The sequence below is a fragment of the Gossypium arboreum genome, chromosome 2, assembly GCF_025698485.1.
Source record: "Gossypium arboreum isolate Shixiya-1 chromosome 2, ASM2569848v2, whole genome shotgun sequence".
Classification (NCBI taxonomy): Eukaryota; Viridiplantae; Streptophyta; class Magnoliopsida; order Malvales; family Malvaceae; genus Gossypium; species Gossypium arboreum.
In genome coordinates this window covers 105825179-105846040 of record NC_069071.1, presented here as the reverse complement: position 1 = coordinate 105846040, position 20862 = coordinate 105825179, and positions in this window count along the sequence as shown.

Below are 20862 nucleotides of genomic sequence, written 5' to 3'. Positions count from 1 at the left end.
ACGTTTTTGTGATCGTTGCTTTGAGTACTAGCTAGCTCGTACCTTAATTTTTGAGTTTGTTAGTGATTTTGAAAAATTCCATTGATGAATCCATGAGTTTTATGATGTTTGATGATGAATTATGCAAGCTTGGTGTTTGATATACATATTTTGTAAAGTGACTTTTGATAAAAATGTCAATTAGAGATTAAATTGAGAAAAGTGTAAATTGAGGGGTTAAAAGTGTGAAATAAATGAAAATATGGGCTATTATGAAGCTATAGAGAATTCGGCTAAGCATGGGCCATATTGAATTTTGTGATTTTTGTGTATTTGTGAAATAAAGACTAAATTGTAAAAATGTGAAACTCTAGGGGCTAAAGTGAAAAAATTCCCAAATATGTGTTTGTGACTAAATTGAATATGTTGATGAATAAAAGAGTTAATTTTGAATGTATATAGATCAAGAACAAAAGAAATCAGATTTAGATCGGGGGAAATCCAAAGTTATCGAATAGCCGATCTAGTCCCTCTATTGTCATGGAAATGTTATAAATGTTGAACGAGCATTTACGAGCAAGAATTGATGAAGTTATGATATCTAAAAGTCCCGACGGACCTTAGGAATAGTATAGGATACGAATGTCATGACATTAGGTTACTGATATATAATTACATGTAAGACCATGTCTGGGACATTGGCATTGTTAATTGATTTCGTGTAAGACTCTATCTAGGACAGTGGCATCGATATGCGATAACATGTAAGACCATATTTGAGATATGACTTTGTACGAGCTTATGTGATTTTTGAGTATCCTTAACAATTTCGAAACGTTCAACGGGTAAAGATAAGTAGAGAAAGAATGTATGAATGAGTTAAATGACTAAGGTATGTACAAGATTCTTGCGAGTATTGAAAAGTGAAGTAAATGATGAACTTGATTAAGACATTGAATTTATGTTCAATGAGAAAGGTTTGTAAATTTGAATGTGATTAGATATGTTTTAAATATTGAATTGATATGCAAATATTCATGTGATGACTTTATTTGTATATGGCTTACTAAGCTTTTAAAGCTTACTTTGTGTGTTTTTTCCATATTTTATAGATTATCTAAGCCAGCTCAAACTCGGAGATCATTAAGAAACATCACTACACTATCAATCATCTCATTGGTACTTTTAGAGCTTTGTGTATATGGTATATGGCATGTATAGGCTAGTGTCATTTGGTATGTTTTGAGTTATGATATTAGCCATGAGATTTGACTTGTAAATGTTGATATGTATGGCTATTTAAGTTGGCTTGGATTGTGTTTGATAAGTGATAGGTAGGTAATGTACATAATGCCTTATATGTTGGCTTATTTTAGTATGTTTGCCATAGTTATTGATATAGCTAAATGTTTGTTCTTTTGATTGGTTATTAATTGTTGTACTAATGTTTGGAAGTTGGTATATTGTGGTTTGATTTGAGATGATGATATAGTGTGTTATGTGACTTGAAATAGAAGATAAGTTGATTTAATGCAATTAGAAATTAGGTAAGTTGTGATGATTTTGGCATAATGATTTGGTATGTTTGAATATGGAATTGAGTGGTTGAAATGGTTGTGAATAGATGACATGATATGTGTATGAATTGGCATGTTTTCGGTTGCCTATTTATGTGTTAAAATGATACCATTTTGATGGCTAGGTGAGCATGAGAAAAGGGTGGCAAATTGGCTTTGCAAATGGCCTATTTTTGTCCACACGGCAGAGACACGGGCGTGTGTCTCAGCTGTGTACGACACACGGTCATGCTATACGGCCGTGTGTCTTCTGGGGTACCCTTTCAAATTAAAGCAGTATACCCTACAAGTTTGACACGACCTAGACACATGGGTGTGTCTACTGGTCGTGTATGGTACATGGGCTGGCACATGGATGTGTGGTTGGCTGTGTGACCCAAGTCAATAACCTCTCTAGTTTTTCCACAGCCATGGCACACGGACCTGTCTTCGGCCGTGTGGTACAAGTCAGTATGTATGTCCTGTTTTCACATGGCTTGTGGCACAGACATGTCTGGTGGCCGTGTGAGGCTCACGGCCTTTGATACGGATATAGCACACGGCCTGTTCACACAGGCGTGTGATCCTTAAATCAAAGAAAATTTTCTAAGTCTCCCAAAGTTTGCAAATGTTATCAATTTAGTCCCGAACCTCTTCTAAGCATATTTTAAGGTCTCATAGAGCCTTATAAAAGACAATGTGAATTATTTGAATGAGTTTTATATATGAATGCATAAATGAATAGGTTATGTATGTGAATGATGTGTATTGATCGGTAATGCCTCGTAACCCTATTTCGACGACGAATATGGGTTAGGAGTGTTAATACAAGTTCTGTTAATAAAAGTAACACTGTGGCCCAACATTCTATGTAGGAAACACCTCGAAAAAACGTGATAGAGCCACTATCCAACTTATATGACAATAGCATATCGACTCATGAAGAATGAAGGTTGCAGATCGATAAACTAGATGAATGGCGAACACATGTCAGGGAGAAACCGAGAATACACGATGCAGAGCCCAAGCAGCACCATGACGAGCATATGGATGGAAAGAACCACTTAAAGGTTAGGGACCAGGTACTGTTAGATGAAACAGACCCTCGAATTACCACTTCAAAGCTTAATGCGAACAGAGCAAGTCCTTTTACGATACTCAATGTCTTTCCATAAGGTACAGTCGAGGTAAATCATTCTAAATTCGACACTTTTAAGGTAAATATCACTCGACTCAAACCTTATTTTAATAATAGAATTGACAGTGAGAAAGAGGAGTTTCAACTCCGTGAACCACCGTGACAATGCGAATACGAGGTAAGTCGAGCTTATACTTTAAATAAATGCTTCTCGGGAGGCAACTCGAGTGTTAACATTGCTAATTTCTTAATTCTATCTCATGATATTTTTAAAATTAATTTAATTTAAAACAGTGTGTTTTTCAAACCACACGGCCTGGACACACGAGCATGTCCTTGGCCGTGTGGATCCTATGACTTAGCTTTAAAATGTGAAGAAAATCGACAGTGAGTTACACGGACATGCTACACGGCTGTGTAACCCACATAGCCTAGACACACGTGCGTGTCCTTGGCCGTGTGACGCCTGAGACTTAATTTTACCAAACATCGATAAAGACACGGCTTAAAATAGTCTACATAGGCGTGTGACACGACCGTATGGACCGCACAGCCTAGATACATGGGCGTGTCCTAGACTGTGTAAAATCTGGAGCTTAATTTTTCAAATTTAAAACAAGTCAGAGAGTTACACGGGCAAGGCACATGGCCGTGTGAGAAGTCACACGAGCGTGTGAGAGGTCACACGAGCGTGGGAGAAGTGAAGAAAATTGCACACGACCGTGCGACACGATCGTGTGGACCACACGGCCTGGACACATAGGCGTGTCCAAAGCTGTGTAAAGATTGGGCTTATTTCATTAATCGTACAAGGGCTGAACAGGAGACCGCAAGGGCATGTGACACGGCAGTGTGGCCCAACATGGGCCTCACACGACTGTGTCCCCTTTAAAATCCCTAGCCCTAATTTTTTACTTTTACTTTTGTCTTCTTCTTCTTCTCTTTAACTCAAGCCACCGGTCTCCCCTTCCCCTCATAATCCGGCCACTGGCGATCGCCCCTCGTCCTTGAAAATCTGGTCACTGCCGCTTTCCTTCCTTTCATCCCTTACACCTACTCCCTAGCCCTAAATTACATACCTAATCACAACTCCATCCCCGACCAAGTCACAACACCAACCCAACACCCTCCATCCGCATCGGCCTTTCTTTTCCCCTCTCCTCTCCCTCGTCTCTCCATCCCAACGCACTATTCCAATCCCCAAATAGCCCCTCACCCCTATCCATTTCCCTCCCCTCCTTTCCACTATCACACCCAAGCAACCCTACAACCGACCCACTAACGCCTCCAACCCCCCAGCACCACCACGTTTTCCCCGGCGCGCACGACATGCCTGACCCACCACCGCGCCTCGATCGCTCCCTTGTCAACTTTGGCCTCCATCCCTACCACCATCGGTCCATCCTTGTTCTTTTTGCTTTAGTATTTTTATTATTATTATATTTATTCTCATTATTATTTTGATTATTATTATTATTATTAATTCTTTATCTACTTCTTTATTATATTTTTATTTTTGGTTTTCCTGATTGCTTTATTCATTCTTGTTATTTGGTTTCTTACTTATTGATGTTATGATTATTCTTGAGTTCTGGGCATACTTACTATTTGTGTAACAGCCCGATTTAGACCCTAATTAGAATGGTGGTTTCAAAACCACGAATCCGAGTCAGAAAAATATTTAAAAATTATATTCTATGTTTGTTTTGTGTGAATTTATATCTGTGAAATTTTCGTCATTTAATTTTGTCTTTTAGGTATCTGATTAAGAAAAAGGACTTAATCGCGTAAATTGAAAATTTGGTAGTTAAAAGCATAAAGGGTCGAATTGTTATTGGCTTATTGACTGGAAGTGCTTAAGTTGTGCATAGCCCATTGACATAATAAGTGGACGGTAAAGGACATATTATATAGTTTTGATATTATTTCATTAAGGTTATTTAAGTAATTTAGTTAATAAACATATATTAGTTAATAACAAAGTTATCAAAATTATTTAGTTTCATTTGTTCTTCATTGCCGAAAGTTAAAACAAGAAAAAAGAAAGAAACCAAGCTAGGGTTCGGTTTGTTCTAAGCTCAATCAAGGTAAGTGTTCAGCTCGGTTTTTGATCATTTTTACGTTTTTAAGATCGTTGCTTCGAGTATTACAAAACCCATGCTTGAATTTTTGATTTTGATGAATATTTTGAGTTATGTCATTGATGAGAGCTTATGATTTTTGTTGTTTGATGATGAAAAATGAAAGATATGTTTTAGATTAACATGTTTTGTATTGGAGTTTTTGATGATTTTGAGTAATTAGGACTAAATTGCAAAAATAATAATTTGAGGGACTAAAATGTGAAATAAATGAAATATATCGACTTTTATAAGCATGGGTAAAATTCGGCCCAACATGAGTATAGGGAAATTTTGTGTATTTTGTGTTTTGTACAATAGGGACTAAATTGTAAAAATTGTAAATGTCAGGGGTGAAATGGTAATTTGCCCATTTATGTGTTTTTGGACTAAATTGAATGGAAATATGTTTGAATGAGCTTAACTTGAATATGTTTAGATCAAGAACCAAAGAAATTGGATTTGGATCGGGGGAAAACGAAAGTCGTCGACTAGCTGCCCTGTTCTGTTTATAACGTCCAAGGTAAGTTTATAAGTAAATAGACGTACTTAATTTTAATCTAATGTAAAGAATATATGCTGATATGAAATATATGAATTAATATGTACTAATGTCGAATGTGTAAGCATGGTAACTATGTTCATGAAATCATTTCGATCGAGTTAGGATGTCTGAAAGCCCCGTATGAACCTTAAGAATAATTAGGATACATATGTCATGACATAGGATTTCGATATATGTGTGCGAGTAAGACCATAGCATCGATATGTGATTCCGATATGTGTGTACGAGTAAGACCCTGTCTGGGACAGTGGCATAGATATGTGGCTACATGTAAGACCACGTCTAGGACGTTGCCATTGTACGATTTATGTGATTATCCGAGTGTCCTATCTGATTTTGAATGGTTCATCGGGCAAAGATAAGCTATGATTGAATGTGTAAAATGAGCTATATGCCAGGTATGGATTAACTTGTTACCTATTCAAGGTAAGGTAAGTAAGTATTTAATGTTTGATACAAATGACTTATGAGGTAAATATGGAATGTGTAATTATAAAAGTGTAATCGATCTTGATAAGATATATATTGTGATTGTCTTCGAAATGATATGAGATATGTTTATTGATGTAACAATGTGTATTCGGCTATTTAGGTAATGTGTACATGATGATATATTAAGATGCTTGAGTTGGTGTTTATGAGTATAAGTATATTTGATTGTCTAATGATTTATTGGCTTTGTAAGTGAAATGTGAATTACTCATATTGGTTATATAGGCATTCGGCCAAAGTGGGAATTTTGTATAAAAACAAAAATATCATGTATGAAATTGGTAGGTTGAGACTAAGCATACTTATACTAGTATAATTCGGTTAAGTTTAAAATGAGTTGGTTATATCACTAGATTTTTTATTTGTTTATGGCTTACTAAGCTATGATAGCTTACTCTGTGTGTTATGTTACTCTGTTTTATAGATTTTGGAGTCAAGCTACGAGCTCGGGGACTGTCAGCTAAGTTCATCACACTATCTACTATTTTGGTACCTTATAAGCTAAACTTAATTTATGGCATATATAAACTGGCTTTGGGGATTAATTGTTTTGAAAATGTTTGTATATTAGCCATACGAAAATGGATTAACTACTTTGCTTGATTTTGGTTTCGTTTTAGTTATGGTTTAAGTCTATTTTGGGTCAAGATGCCGTATGCTATGAGCATTTATAAATGGTGCTATGTGATTGTCTATTAAGGTTGGTTTATGACTTAGTAAGTGACATGGTAGAATCGGTCATAAGCATGTTAAATTAGTTTGGATGTGATTAAGTTTAGATGAAGTGTTCATATGAGAATTTGCTTTATATGCTTTGGCTTAGGCTTGTATGTGCATAGATATAATACTTAGTGAGCTTAGATTTAAGTATTACCATTCGGTGATGAAAGGTAACAAGTATTAAATACATTTTAAAATTATTTTGGTTAATTATTTGATATGTACGCATAAGTTAAGTGTGGCCTTAAAATTTTGAATAAAAGAGCATTAGTTATATATATATATATATATATATATGTATTGATAGTAGGTACGACCATGTTATATAGCACTAATGATGCATATGTGATTTTTATTTAAATTATGTACTATGAATTCTTTTAGTTTAAATAGAAGTGTATGCAAAGGTTGTTATTGTGATTTAATGGCAGCTTGATAATAAAATGAATTTTGGATGATGTGATATTAAATTATTGTCAAAACCATTTTTTTGAAAAACGGAAATCGACTTAGATTTTAAAAATGAAAACGAATAGAGGAGTCGCCACCAATCTTTTTTGATGAGGTGTGATCGGGTCACCTCATAAAAGTGGTTGTTTTTAATAAATGGTTTGATTTATTTAAACAACGATTTTGGTCCACGCAAATCCAGAAAACAGGTTCGGGAGTCGGTTACGCACGAGAAAGGATTAGCACCCTCGATACGCCCAAAATTGGTACCTAGTTGATTAATTAGTGTCTTAGTGTCGAAGATTTGAAAACTTAAAAGAATTTAAAATACAATCCCTCTTTGTATTAATGCTGATTTAAAAATGATCGAATAAATTAAAACGGATGCTAAGGACCTTCTCATCTCGAAGTAATAAAATGTCACGCCTAGTAAGTTAGGACACGGCATCTCGAACTTTGAGAATGAGCTTGCCTTTATTTAAAATTCATGTATTTTAACTTTTTTTTAAAAAGGATGTTCGGTTATTTAGGGTAAACGAGAAAAGTCGAAACCCAGTAAGTTAGGGCACGTTTTCTCGAATTTCTTAATACCGAATATTGCCTTTATTTGCAAAAGCTCTTATCTCGAGATAACAAGATGTCATATTCAGCAAGTTAGGACACAACACCTCGTATCTTCAAGAGTAAGCATTTATTTCAAAACTCGTATTGCAATTTAAAAGAATATGCCGCTATTTAGGTTAAACGAGAAAAATCGAAACCCAGTAAATTAGGGCGCGTTTTCTCGAATTTCCAAGCACGGAATATTACTTTATTTTAGAAAGCACAATTGTTTGATCGAGTGAAAGACTAATGAATTATGATTTTATGGCCAAATGAGAGAACGAATTATAATACTAATATGTGCAACAAAGAACGTAATAAACATAATAACGTAAATAACGATGACAAGTGCAAAATAATCAATAAAATAAATAATGAGTTAAATAAAAACAATAAGTGAATAAACAAAATTATTTGATAAGATAAAAAGAACTCGACTAACAAATAATAAAAAGCTAAGCAAATAAATGTGAGAATAATAAAAAGATTAAATAAAACAAACAAAAAAAATGATAATAAGAATAATAATAATACAACAAAGAATAATTATAATGATACCGAATAATGAAAATAATACCTTAATAACAATGATATATTAATAATAATAGTAATAGAGAACAGCAATACATTAATAATAATATATGTTAATAACAATAATAATAAAAACATGTAAAAAAGGAATAATAATATAGTAAAAATGATGATAATGTGTTAATAAAGAATAATAGTAGTAGTAATAATAAAAGATAATAGTAATAAAATAAAAATAAAAATAATAGTAATAATGATAATAATAATAATAATAATAATAGTAATAAAACAGAGGAAAAAAACAACATAACAATAAAAGTAATAATAATAACTATTATAATAATAACAATATAAAATTAATGATATAATAATGTAATAATAATAGGCAAATAAGTATAAAAAGAAAATATAATCATAGTAATAATGGTTGTAGTAATAATAATAACAGTAATAATAAAAATAATATAACAATAATAGTAATATAACTAAATAATAATAATAATAATAATAATAATAATAATAATATAGTTAAAAATAATAGTAATAGTGTTAGAGGTAATGATAATAAAAAATAGTGATAGTAAAATAATGATATTGGTACATAAATATAAATAGAGATATAATACTTTAAAATATAATAATAATAAAATATAGGAAAATAAATTAGATAAAATAAATATAGATGAAAATATACTAATAGTAATAATGATAATAATAATTATAGCATGTTAAATAATAGTAGGAATAATAGTTATAATAATTATAAGAACGATAATGATAATAAAGATAAATAATAATAATACTAATGTTAATAATAATAAAATAAAAATTATAATAATAGTAATAATAAGAACGTAATAAAAGAAAAGAAATGATAACATGTAAATAGAAATAATAATATAATAATAATAATAATAATAATATATGATAGTAATGACAATAATAGAAAATAATAAAATAATAAAATAAAAACTATGTCAATAAGGATAATAGAAATAACAGTGATAATAATAATAATAAATATAATAATAGAAAACAATAATGAAAATAATTAATTTGAGAATAAAACAGCAAAATAATGAAAAAAGGACTAAATTGAACTTAAAGTAATAGATCAGGGCCAATTTAAAAATAAATAAAGACGAAAATGACCAAATTGAACCCGCAAACAACGAAGAGGGGCCAAATCGGGCAATAGACCCTCTCTCCAAAACGCTCAGCATCAAATAGGACCCGATTGAAATCTAAGCACAAATTCGGGGCGAATTTAAAAGGAATCAAAACTTAATTGCAAAGTCAAAAAAACGGAAGGACTGCGCACGTAAATAACCCAGAAACAAAAAACACGCCGATCCCTGGAGCGGATCAGGTCAAGGCACGGGTCCTAAGTGAAACAACGTCGTTTTGGGGCTTATGGACGCCAACCAAAACAGCGTCGTTTTGAGTAGCTATTTAAATTAGATTTTTTTTTTTAAAATTACATTCTTTCTCTGTTTCTTAAAAAAAAAACACCCCTCCTCTCATTTCTTTCTCTGCAGTAGCCCTTAGTCCGGCGAGAGTCCCGATCGTCGGTCGTTGGGTCGACCACCGTTCGTCGGCGCCGGTGCCGCCGTATGCGGCGTCGAAAATGCCAGAAATCCCCCTTTTCAACAAGATCGAAGGTAAATCCCCCTTTTTTACTTTTTACACACTATATATATGTATATTTATTTAAAAGGAGATTCAAAAAAAGAAGTAAAAGAAAAAAAGAGATGAAAAAAGAACCTTTTTCACACTGTTTTTGATCTTTTTTTTTTCTTGTTTGTTTGTTTGAATCTATTTCGAATTGTATTCCAAAAAAAAAGTCCTTTACAATGGATTTTTGAAGGCTTTTTATAGCCTTCTTTACATGATTTTTTTATTGTTTGTTGTCTCTTCTCCTTTAAATCCTTGCAGGTGCAAGTGGCAGTGGCAGGTGGCTGACAAGCGGTGGAGCAGGTGGCTGACAAGGCTAGGACAATGGCTGTAGGCAGTGCAAGTGGGGTTAGGGTTTGGCATTTTTGTTTGACTATGGTTTGGGTATTGGGCTGTTAGGTTTTTTTTTTTAATTTTGTGTTTATTTTGGGTTTTGGTTATTGGGCTGTAATGGGTTAGTTGGGTATTAATGGGCATGGGCAAATTTGGGTACCTACAATTATCATTAGAGTTCTTTAACAGGTTTATGCTAAATGGTAAAATGTGTTTGAGCTCTATAACATATATTGCGTCTCTTATGTAATGGTGATTTATTAAATTGAAATTATGACTTGCCTTATAGTTTTATTCGGTTATGTTTAGTTATACCTACTTACATGTTTATATATATTTAATGGGTGTATTAGATAGCCTTAATGTATGACCTATGAATAACATAATAATTAATAAAGTAATGTCACATGAATAAATAAAATGAAGATAATGACATTTGTTTTAATTAATGTAAAATTTGTGCATCTGCGTGACATTTATAAAACAAGTCAATATTCAATAATGAAGTTATGGATGTGTTCCATGTTTTGTATATGTATAAAATGTTTAACTTATATATATATATATATACATTTTGGGTCGTACATTATTTATGCTACGTTGTGCATGTTAATTTTATTTTTTTTTAAGATTTGATATTGGATTGAGTTATAAGCATATATGTGATCTGAATCTCAAATTGCAATTTATAATGAACATTTGTATGAATAATAGTATGACCGGTAATACCTCATAACCCTAATCTGGCGACGGATACGGGCTAGGGGTGTTACAATTTGCTTTGATGATTTTCTTTAATTTTTTCTCTTCAGTAGTACCATGCATAACTTTTGTTTAGTTGATTTTATTCTTGTCTTCTTATTTATTATTATTAGAACTTTGTTTGGAAGTAGCATTCTGTTGATTAGTTTTATCTGTGCACAATTACTTTCTTTCTTAGTCCATTTGATGAGCTAACTTAGATTTTTTATTAGCTTGCATTGATTATATAGATTCGTTCATTTAATTTATTTTATTGCTTTATTGCAGGCACACCATGATAAAAACTCGTGGCAAGCCCAAGACTACTGTCCCTGCTTCGAAAAAGCGAAAGACCCATGGTGCGACTTCTTCCTCGAGTGCTTCCGTCGAGGCTCATCACCCCTATCTCTGATTTTTAGCGGGCTCCTAGGAGGAATTATATCAGCTCCTCCAAGAACAACTACTCGACCTTGGCCACTATATTGATTAGGCCGCATTGGAGCAGGTCCGACTCGCTGATAATATTCGCGCATTCATTACCACAGCTCCATGGGATAGATTTTTCACCATCGTCGAGCCCACCTATATGGAGCTTAAATTGGAGTTTTGCGCGACATTTCTTGTAAAATAGGTCATGACGGTTCATGACGAGCCAGGCACCATTACATTCTGACTTGGTGGTTTGGTGCGTCAGCTCAGTGTTCCCAAGTTCGACGCTACTATGAGACTTTACACAGAGGATTTTATGAGCTTCAAGAACTTCCTTCGACTTTATTGACACATCCATTACGCTCCATCTCGTTGTTGGACTAAGCTTACAGGGAGTCAGACACCATATGACGCGAGCCGCTCAAAGGTGACTTCTCTCTCTCCAGCCTTATGGTACATTCACGCACTTTTAACTCACACTTTGACAGGTTGAAGAGAGAGCGCCGGAGTCATTAGCACTCATGACGCCTATTTCTTATAGAGCATGGCCACCGGGCATATCTTTAACTTGGCGTACTTCATTGCCTTAGCCTTTCGCCATCAGACTGACCGCCACAGAAAGGGCCCCATCTATTTAGGCCGTTATGTGACTCGCTTCGCTCGACACTTAGGTCTCTTAGACACACCAGAGCAGTCCTCTACACTCACACTATTAGGCCAGATGTCCCCTCAGGGAATCTCGAGCATGATACACATGAGGATGATCAAGCGGAGTCGTGGAGTGGACCCCCCTCAGTATCGATTGTTTCATTCTGATGCTCAGAATGAACCAGAAGACTTCACTGATAATGTTCCTTCCTATCACGAGGATCCACCACAGCCTCCACCTTCGAGTCACCGACCTGCTCCTTCTGTTGCCACTTTAGCAAACCTCACCGAGCAATTCACTAGCTTCCATCAGTACTGCGATCAGAGGTTTCACAGTATTGACGCGACATTTCAACAGATATGTCAACATTTTCATATTTCCCCTCTAGCACCGACGACTCACGACACCAATGTGTCTGATGATGAGGACCATTGAGTCCACTTATTTTATTTTCTTTTAAATTTATTTTTATTTTTATTTTTATTTTTAGTTTTATTTTTATTTCTATTTTTTTGTTTAATGTATTTTCGTAGGCTTCTTTTGCTTTTTTATTTTGAACTATATTTTATTATGGTTGTTCTAATCGAGTTAGCAACCCTTTAATCTTCTTCAGCATTGTGTTTATTTTCTTATTAGTTGCTCAGAATCATTCATTACATCTACATTTACATACAATTCCGCTTTTCACTATTTTGGGGATTTCATCCAATATTCAAGGCAGTTTCAATTCTCTCCCTCTCTTATGATATTCTATTTATACTGTGTCTATTTTTTTGTATGTATGTTGAGGACAATGTACATCTTAAGTATGGGGAGGTTATTTATATGATTATTAGAAATCCCTGAATTATGTTTTGTGTTCAAGTAATTTTCTGATATTACTATTAGAATGAATTCTTATTGATTTATAATTTCTGTTGATGTGCTTTAGATTAAATTGATAGGTAATTGTACATTGATTGTTTAAACTTTAAGACATGAGAGAATCAAGCATGATAAGTCTATTTTCAGAATTAAAATTTGTTAGGTTGTTTCCCTAAATTGAAGTATTACCTTGAAGTTTGAGATTTGCAAGATTGATATCAAAACCATAATTTTTTGTGAGATTTTGAGCCTTTAGAGCATTCACTTTTCTTGCTCATTTTATCATTGGTTATGAGTGTGTCAATATTGATTTGTTATTCTAGAACTTGCTTCGATTATGCATGTCGAGATCATACCTTTGATTTGATATACTGAGATGATAAAGGCACTTAGGTTTTAACCCACTTATCCCATAAAAAGCCTATCTTCATAATTAACAGTTAGTGAACCCCTTTGAGCCTAACAAACCGTTTCTTAATTTACCCATTAATGTTAACCTATAACTCTTTTTTGATTCGTTGAGAATTGTTCCTGTTTTATTGACTCCCTTTTTTTGTCAAGATTTGATTTGGTCAGTTGCCTAACTATGTTCTTTTGTTTCAATTGTTAAATTATCTCTTATTATCGATTGTTCTAAAAACAAAAGTGAACAAAAAATAATAAATAAGTATATGTTGATTATTACTAGTTCTATGTTATTTGAGCTTAAACAGTTAATTTCATATTTTAAGAAGAAGCTCGTGTTATTCTGGATAAGTTTTCAATTGATGTAATTATTCAACATTAGTTTATTTTTCTAGTTTGGCAATTTATCAATTTAATCTTGATTCTAACCCTCTTTTTCAGCCTTTATCCACACTTTTAACCCAAGCCCTATTACCACCTGTTAAATACCTTTTGATTTGTGTATCATCTCATTTTATAATGGTGGAGATTCAATTTTCATGCAAGCCTATGGTAATGACTTTTCATGTTTGACTATTGAGTGCTTATTTTTGAACCTTAAACACTTTGAGTGATTTGAGTGAATCTTTAGTGAGGATATCAATTCGTGACGATTTTTGAATTAAGGGTAATTACTTAGATAAAGGGAAATACCTATGTTTTCGTGCTTTAAAAATGTTCGACTTAGGTTGCTTGTGCCTTTAGTGCTCTTTTAGTTGAATTATCAATGTGTGATTATTTGTCAATCATGATAAAACATTATCGATGAGAATTATGAGTTGGGAAAGATTAGTTTTAATTGTGAGTTCAGGATTTTGCTTGAGGACAAGCAAGCGGTTAAGTGTGGGGATATTTAATAAGCCATAAAAGTAACATGTTTTAATCTCATTCTTGATGCGTTTTTGGATGATTTATTATATAATTGAGTGAATTTGATGCTCCTAATCCTTTAATTTCATATTTATATACTCAAGAGAGCATAGGGGAGCAAAAGGAGTGGAAAACAGGCCAAAATCAGACAAGGCGAGCTATTTTCAAGAACCACATGGCCGGGCATTCCCACACGGGCTGAGAACACGCCCGTGTGAGCCACACGGGCTAGCCACACGCTTATGTGCTAGCCTGTGTCACTATCGCTCATTGTTTCCCAAACACGTGAAAAAGCTAATTTTTAGGGTTTCTAAGCATTCTAAAGTTTATAAATACACACTAGAAGAGGATCTAAAGGAGCACGCAGAGTAGAACGAAGAAATTACTCAAAGAACGCCGTTGGAATCAACTCAAAAGCAAGATCTCCTTCAAGATTGAAGATCTCCATTCAATTTCTCTAGAAGTTTTTGGGTTTCTTTATGTTTTGTTGTTTGCCTAATTTTGAAATGTTTTCCTCCCAAAAGTATGAACTAAATTCCCTAGATACCTAGGGAAGATGAAACCTATGATGGATCTTATTATTTAATTTTCTGGATTATATGATAAATATTTGTTCTTATTCTCAATTATGTACGCTTATTTCTTGCTTTAATATTTTCAGGATATTAATTTAAGTATGATGTGCTTATTTTAGTGGAGCAAAAGTTTCTGTTTAAGAGTAGATCTAGCATAATTGAGTGGAGTTGCATGCAATCCTAGAAACAGGACGACATAAATCTACCGGATTAGAGTAAAATCTAATATGAGAATCTATAGATCAAGTTAATGCGACAATAAGGGTTTTAATTAGAAAGAGATTTCAATTAATCAACCTAGAGTCAGTTGTTCTTACTCTTGAAATTTATATTAACATAATTTAAGGATTTCTACGGATCAAGACAGATGAATAAATCGTCTAATTTAGATTCAGAATAATAAGTGAATTTTAGTTGGATTCTTTCTTGGGTTTTGTCTTTTCCTTTGATTATAATCAAGTATTTTCTCATTCTATTCTCTATCGCATTCTTAATAATTAGTTTAGTTGAATTTAGATTAAAAACATCCCTTTTAATTTATAGGCTAGTAATAAAAAGATAGTAATTACTAGTACTTTTAGTCCTCGTGGATACGATATTCCAGACTCACCATAGTTATACTACTATACAATAGGTGCGCTTGCCTTTATCGTGAGTTTAGTTAGTTTAGTGACGTCATCAGATTATGTGAGGGCCGCTGTGAAAACAGACCAGTTTGGTGGCAAGGGGATATAGTAGATTACGTGCGTTTAATCGTTTGTATATAGTAGATTACTTCAAAAGACGCGGTAAGAACGGGTGGATATCACTTGGAGGAGTAGTACTTTGCATTACAGGTGAGTGCTTCCAGCTTTTACTTTATATCTTTTTGTTGTTTTGATCCCTTCCCTTTTACGTCTAAATTGTATGAACATTTGACGATAGGAACTGAGGCTATGTTTGCTGATCTGGGTCACTTCAGTGTTGGAGCAATTCAAGTAAGTTATTTACTTCATGCAACGAGTGGTTTGATAGGAAACTATTTTACATATACATTATTCAACACGCAAATTTATTTGATTTAACTTATACCTTATGATTTTGGTTTTAATTTCTATAACTTCCTTACTTTAGTTTATTTTTAATACACAAATTTATTTGTAGTATAATTATTATTTATTAATATTTACATATTTATTTTTTCAAATTATTCACATACAAGACTGTAATGTAATGATTCATTTATATTAAATTATAAAAAGTGTGGAACAACTAACATAAATTAATTCTACAGTGATTATTATTTAATTTTATGATTTAATTTCTAAAATGTTATTTTTCAAACGGTATAAATTTTAAAATATATTTTAATACATTAATATAATATTTTAAAAATATTTTTAATACTATTTATATCTTAATAAACTTTTTTTCATAATATTTAAAGTATTACAAATATATTATATTCTAAATAATTTATATACATGGTAAACTTGTGCATCGTGTAGATAAAAAAAACTAAATTATATATATATATGAATTTGGGAAAAATTTAAAGTGATATTGATACTATACATTAAATTGAAGTTGGATCTTAACTTGAATAATTTTGGATTGACATTAATGTTATATCTTAGCCTGGATGATGAACATCTTTACCTGACTGTTCATTACCATATCTATGGCACCTTATTTCCTTTTTTCAGCGATCGAAAGTTTACATTTGGAGCATTTTTTAAATATATGTTATAAATTCTTATATTTTTGTATTTTTTTATTTTTAAGATTTTATTTTTTTTATTTTTATATTTTAAAATTTAAGTCTGACCATTAATAATGTTAAAATTATTTTATCAAATCTAGATTTGTTATAAAATCATTTTTAATTACATAACTAATAAGTGAATTTTTTTTACTTTAAAATGTCACATTAACAGATTTAAAAAATAGTGTTAATAACTAAATTTAAAAAGACTAAATTTTTAAAATAAAAATATAAAGAACATAAAGACTTATGGTATAATTTTACCCTTTATTTTTCAAATTTGGGAAAAGAAATACTCAGAGGCTTATACCATCTCGATACAGAAAATGATAATAATTTAGTTCAATTATTATTGTTTTTTTCTAGTCATTTTTTATTTATAGGGTGGAAGTATTGTATGCCCTTTCCAACGGTAGAGGTGGTTGGTTGAAGTGTACAAGTAAAAGTAAAAAAGGAGGTTACCTACGGCGACGGTATAAAGGAATCACTACTTTATGCAAATTTAAATCAGAATGGCTAATTACATCATGCTTACTCTAAAGTCTTTCAGTTTACACTTAAAAATTAGTTTCATTCCAAATCTTTTCAGAATAGAAAATTAATATAAGATATTTGTTAACACAATTAAGGTACAATAGTGTTATGTTTACAGAGTTTTGCCCAATGAATGATTTTATTCAGTAATTGTCTATATCACTTATCTGTTTAAGTGCAATCTACACTTTCACAAAGGAATAGTTGCAACCTTAATACCATCCCAATCGTTACAAATCACTCGCTCAATATTCCTCACAATACATTCAATAAATCTCTCCAAACAATGCCTAAAAGATTACCACAAAATAACCATAAAAAATAAAAAAAATAAACAAAATTGTCAACAAAAACACTAAAAAAAACTGCTTTCAGCACAAGAAAGAAATAAAGGCTGATAATGAAAAAAACTCAAGAAAGCGAAATATTTCAACTCTCTGTCATTATTTACCAAGGGAGAATGAAACCTATTTATAGACTATTATAATAGCAAGATAAACTCCGGGATAGATCCTTAAAAAACTTCCTTGAATAAATATGATATTTATATCTAAAAATTAGTTCTTTAATCATCAAGATATAAGAAGATTTCCATGCTAATTAAACCACCTCAAGGAAGTCTTTTGAGAGATTTAGTATCCAAGTCTACTTATGTTGTGTTTTATCAAATATATTACACTCAAGTGGACCGAATTAATTTAATCGAAAGATATAGAAGGCCTAGCACGATAACCAAATAGAGAAACAATTTTATTATAACAAAACATGAAGTGAGTAACAATAATTTCCCAAGTGAATTTTACAATTGTTTTGATTGAATATATATATATTTTTATGTTTATTAATGTTTTAAATCAATTAACAATGCCAATGTCCCAGACATGGTCTTACATGTAATTATATATCAGTAACCTAATGTCATGACATTCGTATCCTATACTATTCCTAAGGTTCGTCGGGACTTTTAGATATCATAACTTCATCAATTCTTGCTCGTAAATGCTCGTTCAACATTTATAACATTTCCATGACAATAGAGGGACTAGATCGGCTATTCGATAACTTTGGATTTTTTATCAATATTTTTTAAAAATATATGTTATTTTTAATCAATATTACAGATTCCATACATATAATAAAATCATGTATAATATTTTAAAATAAATATGCTTAAAATTTTAATATTAAATTAAATTTAAAATATTAACATAATTTTTTAAAAAGTTAAAATATTTTTAAAAGGTTTAACTAGAATATTTTAAAACAACTTTATATTTTTCAAATTTTATAAAAGTTCACATAAATGCTTTAAATGTGTTTAAAATAGGTTAAAACCATGCTACTATTTGTTAATTAAATGTATATACATATTAAATATATTTTCTATTGTATTGTATTTAAATAAATATTCCACTTAAAACTTATTTAGATAAAAATTTGAAATTTGTTTTAAGAATTTTTAAAGCTTCATTTAAAAATTTATAAGTTATTAAATATATTTTAAATTAAACACACTATCACATGAGCTAAAAACTAATTATATTATATTATAAATAAATTATATGAATTTAATTATGGAAAATATATTTATATTGCAATTGGATAGAATAAAAGAGAGGAAAGAATAATTCCTAAGTTGCTTCAAAGAGTTTAGTATGTAATTTAAATTTAAATGTTTTAAAAGGATATTTTGATTAACCACATTTACTAGATAATTTAGACTTTATACTTTGATAGATAGATATTACAATTGAGTATATAAAGGAAATAATAAGTACTAAACTATTTCTAATATAAAATTAAATGTTTTAAAAGATTATAATGTTTGAACACATGTCATCCAAGATACCTAAGAGCTCTAACTATTGTTTCAATCAAGATTAGTATTTGGTAGACTAGTTATGTATTTTTTTTTTATTCCACAATAAGCTTTAAAAATTTTTCATGTATCTATTTTTTTATATTTTATTATACCCTTATAGGACACTTGCTAACTCCCCGACTCTCCTTGTGGAGTTTAAAAATGTCACACCCCAAAATTTAGGGGCTTAATTGAAATAATTAATCAAGAAATTGAATTGGCTTGATGGTTAACTAGTTAGTGCCTTCCTAGAGATCTTAGGTTTAAGCTTCACTCCCCTTATTTTCTTTTCATTTTATTTTTAGGAAACCCTGAAAAAAACCACATTAAAGCATATATTGTTCGGAATAAAAACTAAAAAGAAATGGATAGCAACCTAATGGTTAAGCATGAGTCTCTCCCCTTTAGTGATCTAGGTTTGAGCCATTCTATCCCTAAATCCATTTTATTTTTATTTTCAACCCAAAACTTTGGGATAATTACCCTTGTTGCCCTAGGGTTTCCAAACCCTAAACTATTTAACCCTTCTTTTCCCAATTGAATTAGATTTTCCCCTTTTCAAATCCCAACCAGACTTCTTTCCATCTTTTTTATTTCTCCTCTTATTTCTTTTCTTTTCTCTTTTTTACATAAAATTTTACATAATTTTTGCTGTTGAATATTTTTGCTTACCAAATCAAATCAATCCTCGTTCAACTCGTTTTTCTTATCGGTTGGCAATTTCACCATTGATAGCATACGTTTCTTTTCATCAAAAGTTCGATAAGTACATTCGGTCCAATTTGCAGAACTTGTATATTCCACATAACACCGAACCACGTTAATCTTTGTATTAGATTATGATCTTTTTCGATTCTTGCTAAAATCTTCCATTAATCTTGATTGAATCTTGATAACCAACGTTAACTCATGTATAACCATTGTTTGAAGGACCCGTTTTAGGTGCATCATATCAGATTTGATCGTGAGGGACGTCGTTCGGGCTTCTAGTGAAAGGTATGTGTTCTTTTACAAGCGAATGGGGACAAATCGTGCCTAGGATAAGGGCCACACAGGTGGACCACATAGTTTGTCAGACAGTCATGTACCTTTGAACCCTAAGACAGTTTGAATCTCCCACAGCCTGCCACACAACTTTGTCTCCTTTGTAGGTTAATTTTTGCAATTGCTACACAACCATAGTCTGTTACACGAGCTAGACATATGGTCGCATGCCCCCTGTTTTACAGTTTTGCCCAAAAATTTAAGTTATGTGCAATTCAGTCTTTGGATATTTCCTGAACTGTTTTTAGTGTTTTATTTCATTCAATTGAGCCCTTTACAATATGGAGAATGTTACAATCCATGTTTTGATTGACTAAATTACTATTATATATGCATGACATGTGAAAAATATATATGTCATTTGCATATGTATTTCTAATAAATTATTACTGTATACGCATGATAATATTACATGCCATTTTCATCTATATTTATGAATGTATGTTTAGCATGCTCAATGATACTGTTAAACCAAACCTATGATAAACATGTCTTTGCTACTGATTTGATTAAGTTAAAAGCATATCGAATATTGCTGCCATATTAATATGTTATAAGCATACCATATTGCATTGCATGGGGTAGGACTCTTTGAAGGGAGGAAATTTTGACAGTTTAATAATATGCAACTCTGGTGGTACATCCACAGATTTTCTTGACAGCTCTTATCTACAAATACATTGTACATTCACAACCATTTGACAGTATATTAACCTGCAACACTGGTGGTTCATCCACCCATTTGTAGCAGCTCTTATCTACAAATACATTGTGCATTTACAACCATCTGGCCGCATATTAACCTGCAACATTGTTAGTTCATCCGCCCACATTTTGGCAGCTTTCATTTGCAAATAAGTTGCGCATTCACAACCATTTGTTAGCATATTAACCTACAATTTCCGTGGTTTATCCACAACCCAATATGTAGGTATGAACGAGTTCT